The following is an 11,616-nucleotide window of genomic DNA, read 5'->3' as shown; positions in this document are numbered from 1 at the left end:
CTAGAGGGGGCGGGTCTGCGTGCCGGAAGAACTAGTGATCCCGCCCTGCTGCTTCCGGTTCCCACCGGAACTGAGGCCGTGTAGACATCTGGGCCCAGGGTACGCGGTTGTCGGGTGCCCGAGTCAGTCTGTCCAAGGCGGCGGCGAAGGACTGATCTAAGGAAGCCTCCCGCGATGACAACCGCCGGTCCAGACCGTCTGAACCAGTGTCCCGGGGACCCTGAGCAGTTAGTGTCCTCTGGACTCCATGTTGTGAAACGGAAAGGCGAAGGCCCTGCCCCCGAAGAGTAGCTTGAAAACCCCGGGATGTCTCGTCCCGGTCCCCCTCTGCATGCATGCCTCCTGGCTTTTGCGTCGTCTTTCCTTGTAAAGCTGTAAACAGGAAGGGCAAAGGAACCTGAGAACTTATCTCCAGGCAGTTCTGGCCAGGCTGTAAATAAATCCGTGTTCCTTTGCCAGCCCCTATTCCTGTTTTCTTCCGAAATATAATGACACTAAGACAACAGATTTATGGACCTGAGTGCCTCGTTCATAGCTCTTTTAGGACAAGCCAGCGTGGACCCAGAAACAGTTTAAGGAATGAATGGGCGGAAGGAGTGCCCAAGCATTCTTCCCAGGAAACGGTTTTATTATTTTCCTCTCTAGTTATTTCTCTGTTGCTGTGATAAACAACTAAAGAGAAGAAAAAGCGGGTTGGTTTTTTTTTGGGGGGGGAGGGGGTTGTTGTTGTTGGTTTTTTTGTTTGTTTGGTTGGTTGGTTGGTTTTGGATTAGGTTTTTCTGAAACAGGGTTTCTCTGTGTAGCCCTGGCTGTCCTGGAACTCGCTTTGTAGTCCAGGCTGGCCTCGAACTCAAGAGATCCACCTGCCTCTGCCTCTTGAGCCCTGGGATTAAAGGCCTGTGCCACCACCGCCAGGCAAGAAGGAGCATATTTCATCTTACACTCTTACACTATTCCAGGTCATAGTCTGATGTCATCTCGGGTTAAAGAACAGGTTAGTTTTCTCTCACAAAGAGTTAAAAGACCATATCCTGGTGGGTTTTTTGGTTGTTTTTTGTTTGGCCGGTTGGTTTTATTTTTGTTTTTCCCTGGCAGCTTGGCACACACAAGAATTATCTTAGATGGCCAGTGGGCAAGTCTGTGGGGTCGTTTACTTGATTAATGATTGATGTGGGAGGGCCCAGCCCACTGTGGGTGGGGCCACCGCTGCTCTGGTTGTCCTAGGTGAGCATGGAGAGCAAGCCAGTAAGCAGTGTTCCTCCATGGCTGCTACTTCCGTTCTTGCTTTAAATTTGTGTCTTGGTTTTTTTGTTTTGTTTTGTTTTTTCGAGACAGGGTTTCTCTGTGTAGCTTTGCGCCTTTTCCTGGAACTCACTTGGTAGCCCAGCCTGGCCTCAAACTCACAGAGATCCGCCTGGCTCTGCCTCCCGAGTGCTGAGATTAAAGGCGTGCGCCACCACCGCCCGGCCCTGTCTTGTTTTTACTGAGTGAACTGTAAAACAAATAAACCCTTTCCTCCCCAAGTTGCTTTTGGTCATGGTCTTTACAATACAGCAATAAAACCTAACTATACACCACACAGGAAAGACATACAAGTGAAGCCCTTGGGGAATCCGTCAGAGCCGTCATGATATTGGTGAAATCAGGGCCCTGCTTGGAGATTCTAGTCACATTAATGAAAGAATTTAAGAACAGATATAAGTGGAAACTAGAGGGCAATTCTTCAAAGGGCAGGCAAGCTGTGACTCTCAGCTGCCCCGAGGAGAATGGCGAGGGGAAGGGAAGGGGTGATACCACTTGAGATAGCCAGTATGGAGGTCAGCCACATAGCAGGGAGGGGTATTAGAGGGTAAGTCTGGACGCCCAAAGTGCAAATTTAAAGAAAAAACCCAGGGCAGGCAAGCTGGAAATCTAGAAACTACCTGGGGGAGGAGAATGGAGAAGGGGAAAGCCATGTCACACGATAAACTGGCAAAGAGGTCAATCACATGGCAGGGAGAGAGGCTTCGGGATGAGCAAGGAGTCCCAGTGCATAGAAATTAAAAGTATACTTACGTTGGGGAAGAATATTCCTGCATGTGACAAGTGACCCAGGCAGGCAGGCAAGCACACCCAAGCTACAAGTTTACTTCATTTCTGTTCTGAGGAAGGTGATGTCTGTGTCTAGCCCCGTTGGTAGGAGCTCAACCTCAATTTAACATGTTCAGCTACTTCATAATTCCCAAAGGGGAAGCTTGTGATAGTCAAGTCTCAGAAGGATCTGGCGTTTGGAGTTTGGGCATATACTACAAGAGTTTCACCAAATGGGAAGGGTTATGGAATACCAGCCCTTAGGCAAGCTTGCCATCTTTGATAAAACCAAACAAAAACCTTCTCACATTAGACTCTGACCAAAATCCAAACGAAAAAGACAGGAAAGAAAAAGAAGTACGCCAGGCATGATTACACACACCTTTCATTCCAACACTGGGAAGGCAGAGGTGATCGGATCTCAGTGAGACCTGCCCTAGATAGCAAGTTCCAGGATATCCAAGGCTAAATAATGAGGTCTTGTCTCCAAAAAAAGAAAGAGAAATGAAAGCAAAAAAGAAACAAAAAGAAAAAAGAAGGGGTACATTTTTTCTGAGTCAGAACTCAGAAAGACCCAACTGAACCTGGGTGGGTATTTACATTGTTTTAAGATGAGCCTTCATGGTTCTTCTTAAGCAGGTCCCTGGATTAACCCTTAAGTGGGGGGAGGCAAAATCATGGTTCCACTTAGAGCACCAACCAGTCCTCAACCTGTGGGTCATAACCCCTTTGGCAAACTTCTGTCTCCAAAAATGTTTACACTATGATTCGTAACAGTAGCAAAATTACAGTTACGTAGTAGCAATGAAAACACTTTTATGGTTGTGGGTCACCACCACATGAGGAACTGTATCAAAGGATTAGAAATGTTGAGAAACACTGACCTAGAAGCAGGTTCTATTCCATAATGTAACAAGTTCATCATCGAAGGAAATCAGGACGGGAACTCAAGGAGGCAGGAAGCATGGAGGAATGCTGCTCGCTGGATGGTCCTCTGGCTTATTCATGGGCTCATGTTTTGTTATACAGCCCAGAACCACCTTAACTTGGTGCTGCCCACAGTGAGCTGGTCCTCCTGCATCAAGTAACTATCAAGACCATCCGGAATAGACACGTCTACAGGCCAGTCATATCTGGACAGTCCATCCAAGCTTTCCTTTCAGATGACTGTGTCAAGATGACAACTAAGCTAACTGGGACATTTCAAACTGGCTGGTAAATCAATGCATCCACTCAGCCACTAGACCTGTCAAAATGTATTGAGTGCCTGGGAGCTATAACGAAACAATATAACAAAATGGGTGGAAGGTTTGCAGGGAGCGCTAAGAGGGACACCCAAACAGAGGGCTGGGGAGTGAGGAGTTAGAAAAACTGTTTACACCGCGGACAGACAGACAGGCACGGTAGAGCCTCTGAGGAGAGTTCAGGGCCCCAGCACCAAAGACAGTACGGCAGGGACTTATTACAGACACTCGGAGCCCACGTGGGAGAAGTAGGGGTCTGTTTTTATACATTTCTGAGGATGAGAAGATTTCACAGACATGAGCCTGGATGTCCCCAAGTCCCAAGGCTAGGGTTTTTTTTAAGAAGTGACAGGAGAGAGGGATGGATATAAGTCCCTGGAGCCTAGGCCAATGACCTAACTACATGGAAACCTCCCAACCTCAAAGATTGGTCCTGTGTCCTTCATCAAGATTTCTCATTTTAAAGCCAGACGGTGGTGGCATACACCTTTAATCCCAGCACTGGGGAGACAGAGGCAGATGGATCTCTGAGTTGGAGGCCAGCCTGGTCCACAGAGATCGAGTTCCAGGACAGCCGGGACTATACAGAGAAACCCTGTCTTGAAAAATAAAACAAAACAACTCTCAGTTCAAATGCTCAGATTTTGGGAAAGCAAGGATAAAAGATATCCAGAGGCCTAGACTGAGGGGGCCCATATCCACCCCTATCTCCTGTCACTTCTCAGATAAAGACCTAGCCTTGGTAGTTGGGGACATCCAGGCCCATGTCTAGATTCCCAGTGAGGTACTAAGACGTGTAGCGGTTTTTAAACAACATGGCTCCTCATCAGGAATGTGGCAAGCCCTCTGACACTCATTGGTCCATCCTACCCGTTCCAGAGAAGAGAATATAGAGAAGGCCCTGGAAGAGGGCAAATTGCCTGCAGCTTGAAGCAAGGTGAAGAATAGCACCAGGCCTGGCCCCCAGGAATGCAGGAATATCAGCTTTAACAGCACCACTTTCTTTTCTGGGGTGACAGAGGAACTTCCATATGTTCAAGGTCATCGTTAAAGACCTCTGCAGACATCCTCTCTTTCTCAGCCTTCGAAGAGAGCGTCCATTGTCACCTCATTGTCCACAATCCTGATCACTCCCTGTGAAGTTTCTGCATCCACTTGAAAGATTGTTCGGCGTGTGGGGGAGCCTGGCTTAGTTACAACTTTAAATAGGCTGGTACCATAGAAACAATCCTTAGGTGGCAATTTCAAAGCTGATATATTTAAAGTCTAGCACATGTACTTTTTCTTAGGACAGTGACATTATGCCACGGCACATGTCTCATTCTTATTTTGAAGTCTGTTACAAAAATAGACACGGTGTACCGAACTTGGCAGGATTGGAAACCCAGATCGGCTGAGATCAGCAAACCTGGTTTCCCTTGAAAAGTTTCTGCACATGGTTTCTGGCTTCCGCTCTCGTCTCAGAAGGGCCTGCACTATAGAGAATGCTGGGTTGCTGGTGAGGGCTGCAAAGCCAGGACCCTCGGAAGCACACCGCCTGGGGGAGGAGCTGGAGAGATAACCCAGCAGTTAAGACCATTTGTTTCTCTTGCAAAGGACTTGGGTTCGGTTCCCAGCATCCACATAGCCAGCTTGTATATAACTGTCTGTCACTCCAGTTCCAGAGGCTCCAGCGTCCCCTTCAGCCTCCTTGAGCACCAGGCACCTAAGTGGTCCCCAGGCATACATGTGGGCAAAACAACCATGCGCATAAAAATAAAAATGTTTAAAGGACAGTTGAAAGCACACAGGTGTGCTGGGGGAAGTAGCTTGGTGGGTAAAGGGCTTGCCTCAAAGCCTGAGGACCTGGGCATGGTAGTGCATGACCTTTAACCCCAGCACTTGGGAGGCAGAGGCTGGCAGATCTCTGTGAGTTCGAGGCCAGCCTGGTCTACCGAGTGAGTACCAGGACAGCCAGGGCTACATAGAGACCCTGTCTTGAAATTTAAAAAAAGAAAGAAAAGGAAAGGAAAACAAGAAAAGAAACAAAGCATGAGGACCTGAGTTTAATAAACCCATGTTAAAAAAAAAAAAAAAATTAGGTGCTGTAGAATAATCCTTCTGTACACTGTGAATATGTATTGCTCTCATTGGTTAATAAAAAGCTGATTGGCCTTTAGCAGAATAAGGCTAGGTGGGAAAGCCAAACTGAAAATACTGGGGGGAAGAAGGGCGGAGTCAGAGAGAGACACAAGCCAGCCGCCCAGGAAGCAAGGCATGCTAGAGGACAGGTAAAGCCACAAGCCATGCGGTAACACATAGGTTAATAGAAATGGGTTAATTTAAATGTGAGAGCTGGTTAGTAACAAGCCTGAGCTTTCAGCCGAGCATTTGTAATTAATATAAGCCTCTGTGTGTTTATTTGGCAGTCAGGACAGGAAAACTCCACCTACAATTAGGCCTGGTGGTGGTGTGGCCACATCGCAAGACCCCCAAGCAAGACCACCACAGAGCTGATATCTGATGCAAAACACAAAGGGGTTTATTGATAGCAAGCAAGCCCTGGCTTGGTCTGTGTCCAACACTCAACACAGCAGGTGGAGGAGGACGGCCCTGAGCTCTCAGAGGGAGGGGTTTTTAAAGGGAAAAACTGCAAGCAAGGTAGTACAAGCCTTTGCATCATATGATTGGGTTAGGGTGTGTAACCTTTGAATTTACTGGTTGGAGGTTACAGTTATCATTTTGGGGCAGGCCTGGACAAGCCCCAGGCTCTGTCCTTGAGATGCCTTGGAGGCTGGCTGGCCTTGCACGTTCACACTGACCCATGCACATAACTGTAAGTTGGTGAGAGGTCCCAGACAGTAAACAATTGGCTGAACCTTGAGCAGTCAGAGTACGTGCAGACAGGGAGCTACTGCAAGGGCTATGTCTTTTGTTCATGGCCCTCCCAGAAACTGCTTGCTCAAGTCTCAGGAAACTGAAATTGAGGCCTGATCTCTTGAGAGAAGACTGACATGACAGCCTGTGTGGCATCTGTTTGGTCCTTTCAGTGGCAGGCACTTTTAATCCCAGCACTGGGTAGGCAGAGACAGGTGGATCCCTTGTTATGAATTATTGCATGGAGGCAAGGGTATTCCGCATGTGCAGGGAAACATGCCGGGCAGATGCATGCCATGCGGTCATGGCAGCGGTGGCGGTCAGTAATTCACAACCCAGACGCTGCATCCCTGTGGAGGGTTTACTATAATAGAGAGATGAAGAGAAAGACAGGAAAGGGAGAGACAGAGAGAAAGAGAGAGAGAGAGAGAGAGAGAGAGAGAGAGAGAGAGAGAGAGAGAGAGATCGATGGTGTGCATCTCATGGGTTGAAAAGCAGGAGAGAGAGAGAGAAAAAGGAGGAGTTTTTCCTTAGAATGAGGCTTTTAGGTCAGGACGCAAGGCAGTGCCAAGGGGTGGAATTTCAAGGGGCGAATCAGAATATTAACACATCTGAGGCTTACTCACTTAGGCCAACCTAACCTACTTGGCCAGTTCTAGGCCAGTGAGAGAGCCTACCTCAACAAAATGGTGGACAATGCCTGAGAAATGACACCAGAGATCTCTGCCTGCCCAGTGCTTTCCTAATGGCCAATGGGATGTCCCATGGTTGAGAAGTATCTCTGTCCACTTGCCCCTCCCCCCTCAGTGTGTTCCTCCATCTCTTCATGGAGGGAGGACTCCAGACAAACTGAAACACAAGGTTGCAGGCTCATTTTGAAAATTACCAATCACAGCCAGATAGCGGTGGCACACACCTTTAATCCCAACACTCGGGATCTCTATGAGTTCGAGGCCAGCCTGGTCTACAGAGTGAGTTCCAGGACAGCCAGGACTACACAGAGAAACCCTGTCTCGGGAAAAAGAAAAAGGAAATTACCAGTCACTTCTGAAACATCTGCTCAGGGAAGCCTGGACAGTATGAGCAGCCTGATTATCTTAGATTGCCATGTGGAAGCCTCCAGGCACTCTAGCTGAGAAGCAGCCTCTGGAAGACAGAATGTCAGCGCTTGTCTGGAGAGTCACTGACTGAGCTTGCCTCACTAGCTCTCAGAACCCAAGATTCCACAGGGGTGGCTCCCATGCTCTCTGCATGCAGCCGGAGGGGAAAGGCACAGGGAAGATCTGAGTATTCCCTGCTGCCCAGCCATGAGTCTGCTGTGCTCCTAATGCAGACACTGTCCATCCCCGGAGGCAGGGGCTACTCTCTGGGTAGATACAGGAAGAGGTTTTGCTGATGTTCCCTGGCAGATGTGGAACTTGCTGTGTGCACAAGACTGGTATCAATTTACAGAGATCACCTGCCTCTGTCTCCTGAGTGCTGGGATCAAAGTGTGAGCCACGGCACCCAGCAGGAGGATTAAGTTATTGATTGTGGCCGTGCATGGTGGCACACACCTTTGATCCCAGCACTTGGGAGGTTGAGAGGTTGGGAGGTTCAAGCCTGGTCTACAGAGCTAGTTTCAGGATAGCCATAGCTACACAGAGAAACCCTGTCTCAAAACAACAGCAAAAAAGTAACTTATTGTGTGTGTTGTATGTTGTGTGTGTATGTGTGGTGCATGCACAGATGTATATGGGTACATGTGTGTGCATGTTCTCTGTATTATTGCCTTGAGATAAGTTCTCACTGAACCTTAAGTTCACTGTTTCAGTGGGATTGGCTGACCATCGAGTTCTCAAGATCCACCACCACCCCAATGCTGGGAACCACAGGCACATGAACCCATGCCCAGATTGGTGAGGGCTGGGGATACAAACTCAGGTCCTCATTCTTGCAGATTGGGCCTCTTACCCCTTCTATTACTCAGGGTTCTCCAGAGAAGCAGAGCCAACAGGAAGAATATGTACATTGAAAGAATTCAGTAAGTCATCCATGTTAAAATAATAACACCTGCTGTCTCACACCTGAGAGGCTGACCAACCGGGTAGTTGCTCCACCCCCAAGGCTGGTGTCTCAGCAATCCCATGTGCTTCAGACACTCGGCAAGGCTCCTGGAGAGCTGGAGGTCAGTCCGTAATGGAAGCCCAGACTCTCTGGTTCTGATGTCGGTGAAGGAATTGACAGTGGCAGCAGGTAAATCCATACGGTGTTGAGAGGGAGGCCACCAGCGCAAAAGGCCGAAGATTTTCCTTTTGAAATCCCCCTTTATCTGGACTGCTACCAAAAAGTGCCACCCACAGTCAGGCTGGGTCTTCCCATGTCAATCAAGGCACTCAGGACAGTTCTGCAGGGGAGGTTCACTACTCAAGTGACTAATTTGTGGCAAGTTGACATTAAAATTAACCATTGCATCTCCCTAGTCATCATTGCAGGCCCAGGAAGAGTTTGTGTGTGTGTGTGTGTGTGTGTGTGTGTGTGTGTGTGTGTGTGTGTGTATTGGGGACAGGTCTTAATGCACGCTAGGCAAGTACTCTATCACTGAGCCCAAGAAGAGATTTTTTTTTAAAATTTGAGATTGGAGTCCACTATGTTGTCTAAGCTGGTCTCAAATTCAAAGATCATCATCCATCTCTGTCTCCTGAGTGCTGAGATTAAAGTCATGGACCAACCCTCCAGGCTTGTTTGTTTGAGACAGGGACTCACCATACAGCCAAGGCTGGCATTGAACTTGTGATCCTTCCTACCTCAATCTTTTTGAGTATTAGGATTGCAAATGTGTGCCACACGCAGCTTTGAGAGTTTTGTTTAATTTTTACATTTATTTGCTCTCTTTTCTTCCTTCCCTCCCCCGATCCCACCCTCTGTGTACTGTGTGTGTCTGCGACCAGCGTATGCCACAGCATGCATGTGGAGGTCAGACATCAACTTGCAGGGGTTGGTTCTCTTCCACCTTGTGGGTTCCTGGGATGAAACGTGGGTCACAAAGTACCTATTGTGAGGCACTAGTCTTCAAGCCAAACTGCTGCCATCTGCCAAAGACCAACAGTGTCTGCTTGCAAATGGTCACCACACTCCAGGCTTGCTGACCACTGACATTTCCTCAGAGAGTGGGGAGAGTCACTGAACCCATCCTGACCAATTGTATGAGATCCTGCCCGCATGGTCTGGGAGGACCCTAAGGAGAGACTAGATAAAGGCTGGGAATGACTAAAGGAAGCGATTATCAATATGCCTTAGGGTTTCTGTTGCTGTGAAGAGACACAATGACCATGGCAACTTTTTTTTCCCCCTTTGGGGCTGAGGACCAAACCCAAGGCCTTGCACTTGCTAGGCAAGCGCTCTACCACTGAGCTAAATCCTCAACCCTGGCAACTCTTATAAAGGAAAACATTTAATGGGGGCTGTGTGGTGGTTTGAAAGAAAATGGTTCCCAAAGGGAGAGGCACTATTAGGAGGTGTGGTTTTGTTGGAGGAGGTGTGGTCTTGCAAGAAGTGTGTCACTGTGAAGACAGGTTTTGAGGTCTCATATATACTCAAGCCCTGCCCAATGGGACAGTTCACGTCCTGTTGCCTTTGGATCAAGATGTGAGGACTCTCAGCTCCAGCACCATGTCTGCCTGCACGCTGCCTTGCTTCCTGCCATATATGCCGTAGCCCACCAAAACACATCCACAAAATTAAATACTAAAAAAAAAATTAAAAGTTTAAAACTGCATCTCACATTGTCTGGCTTCCAACTCACTATGGTGCGCCATGCCTGGCTCGACTGACCAGAAGCAGGCTGAGCAATCTTCTCAGCTATTATTAATCACACTTGGCTGATCTTATAAATACCAAGCTGAGGCTATAGGGGGTGGGGGGCATGGATGCAAATGTATGCAAATGCACAGAGGTCAGGAATGCCTGGTTCCAGCAGGGAAGGAGTCATAGGAAGAGAGCACACTTGGCAATCTGAGGGCACTGACAACAACTGAAACGAACAGAAAAGATCTCAGGAGTGACATGGTCAAAGTCACGTCTGACCACCTCAGTTCAGTCCCTGGAACCATACGTGGTAGGAGAGAATGGACTCCAAGTTGTCCTCTGAACCTCTATACACATTGTGTGGCATGTGTGCACCAACACACCCATGAACAAATACATGTAGTAAAAAAAATAAATAAATAAGGAGAAGGGTCTCAGAAGCCTGGTTACCCTCTCACTAGTTTGAAGAAGGGGACAGATGCTGTCACACGAGGGCATCGCCCACGTCACCCTTGGTTGCTTTTAGTAATTGCATGAAGTTTTAGGGAGCCCCATTGTGCAGATGAAGTGGCACCACCTGCCACTGAGTCACCACAAAGGACCCTCGTCATCAGCCTGACTGGGTGCAGAGGCACCTGGGAGATTGGATGAGCAGAGCTCTGGGAGGGCGTTTCCAGAGACAGTGAGCTAAAAGGAAAAGATTGGCCCTGCACGTGGGCAGCACTACCTCAGGCTGGGGGCTCAGACTCAAGAGGAAGAGAAAGGGGAGGCCAGCTGGGCCCTGGCAAGCCCCTCTCTGCTCCACTGCCCACTGTGACCTGAATGTCTGACACATGTGTCCTGCTATGATGGAAACTACGAGCCAACATAAATCCTCCCTAGCTTATCGTAACACAAAGTCAGCCCTGCCTCCAAAACGCATACCCCCAGGACACTGCAAGCCATGGCCTCCCTAAGCCAAAGCCTAGCCCAACAAGTCAAGCAAGGTGTGGGCGAACTTCTCTGCCCTCGTGAAGCTGTTCTTGACCCAGCTGGTTACAGATCATGTAGGGGCCACGCTGTACCGTAAACTCAGCAGGCCAGAGCTAAAAGAAAGGCCCTTGGCACCTCTCGAGAGATCGCCTCCGGCCGGGCCAGTGGTGGCACACGCCTTTAATCCCAGCACTCGGGAGGCAGAGGCAGGCTGATCTCTGTGAGTTCGAGGCCAGCCTGGTCTACAGAGCGAGTTCCAGGAAAGGTGCAAAGCTACACAGAGAAACCCTGTCTAAAAAAAAAAAAAAGAGATCGTCTCCAAGGCACTGATATATCTTCCAAGAGAAGTGGTCTGCAAGAATGTGGGCATGGAGGGAATCTTGGGGCACACCCTCCAGAGGGGCTGGTGGGTAAGATCCATGTTTGCTTGCGTCACCTCCAACAAAACCCCAGGTATAAGAGCGAGGCTGAAGGCTCTGCCTGTGTTGCCAAGGATCCTTGTGGCGAGGGTCACCAAAGCGCCTACACACTTTACCAGAAGAGACCCCCCACACACACTGATCTTTCTGACTCGGCTTTTCCTTTACTCTTCCTGTGGGGGGAGCTCGGTGGTGGCCTCAGCAGTGTGGGTATGTTTTCCAGTGTCACCTGTCACCCACTCGTGAGGGAAGAAAAGAGGCCTATTCAC

Source organism: Peromyscus eremicus, chromosome 23 (assembly GCF_949786415.1).
Source record: "Peromyscus eremicus chromosome 23, PerEre_H2_v1, whole genome shotgun sequence".
Taxonomy (NCBI): domain Eukaryota; kingdom Metazoa; phylum Chordata; class Mammalia; order Rodentia; family Cricetidae; genus Peromyscus; species Peromyscus eremicus.
The sequence above is the reverse complement of the archived record's forward strand: the minus strand, read 5'-3'. Positions refer to the sequence as shown.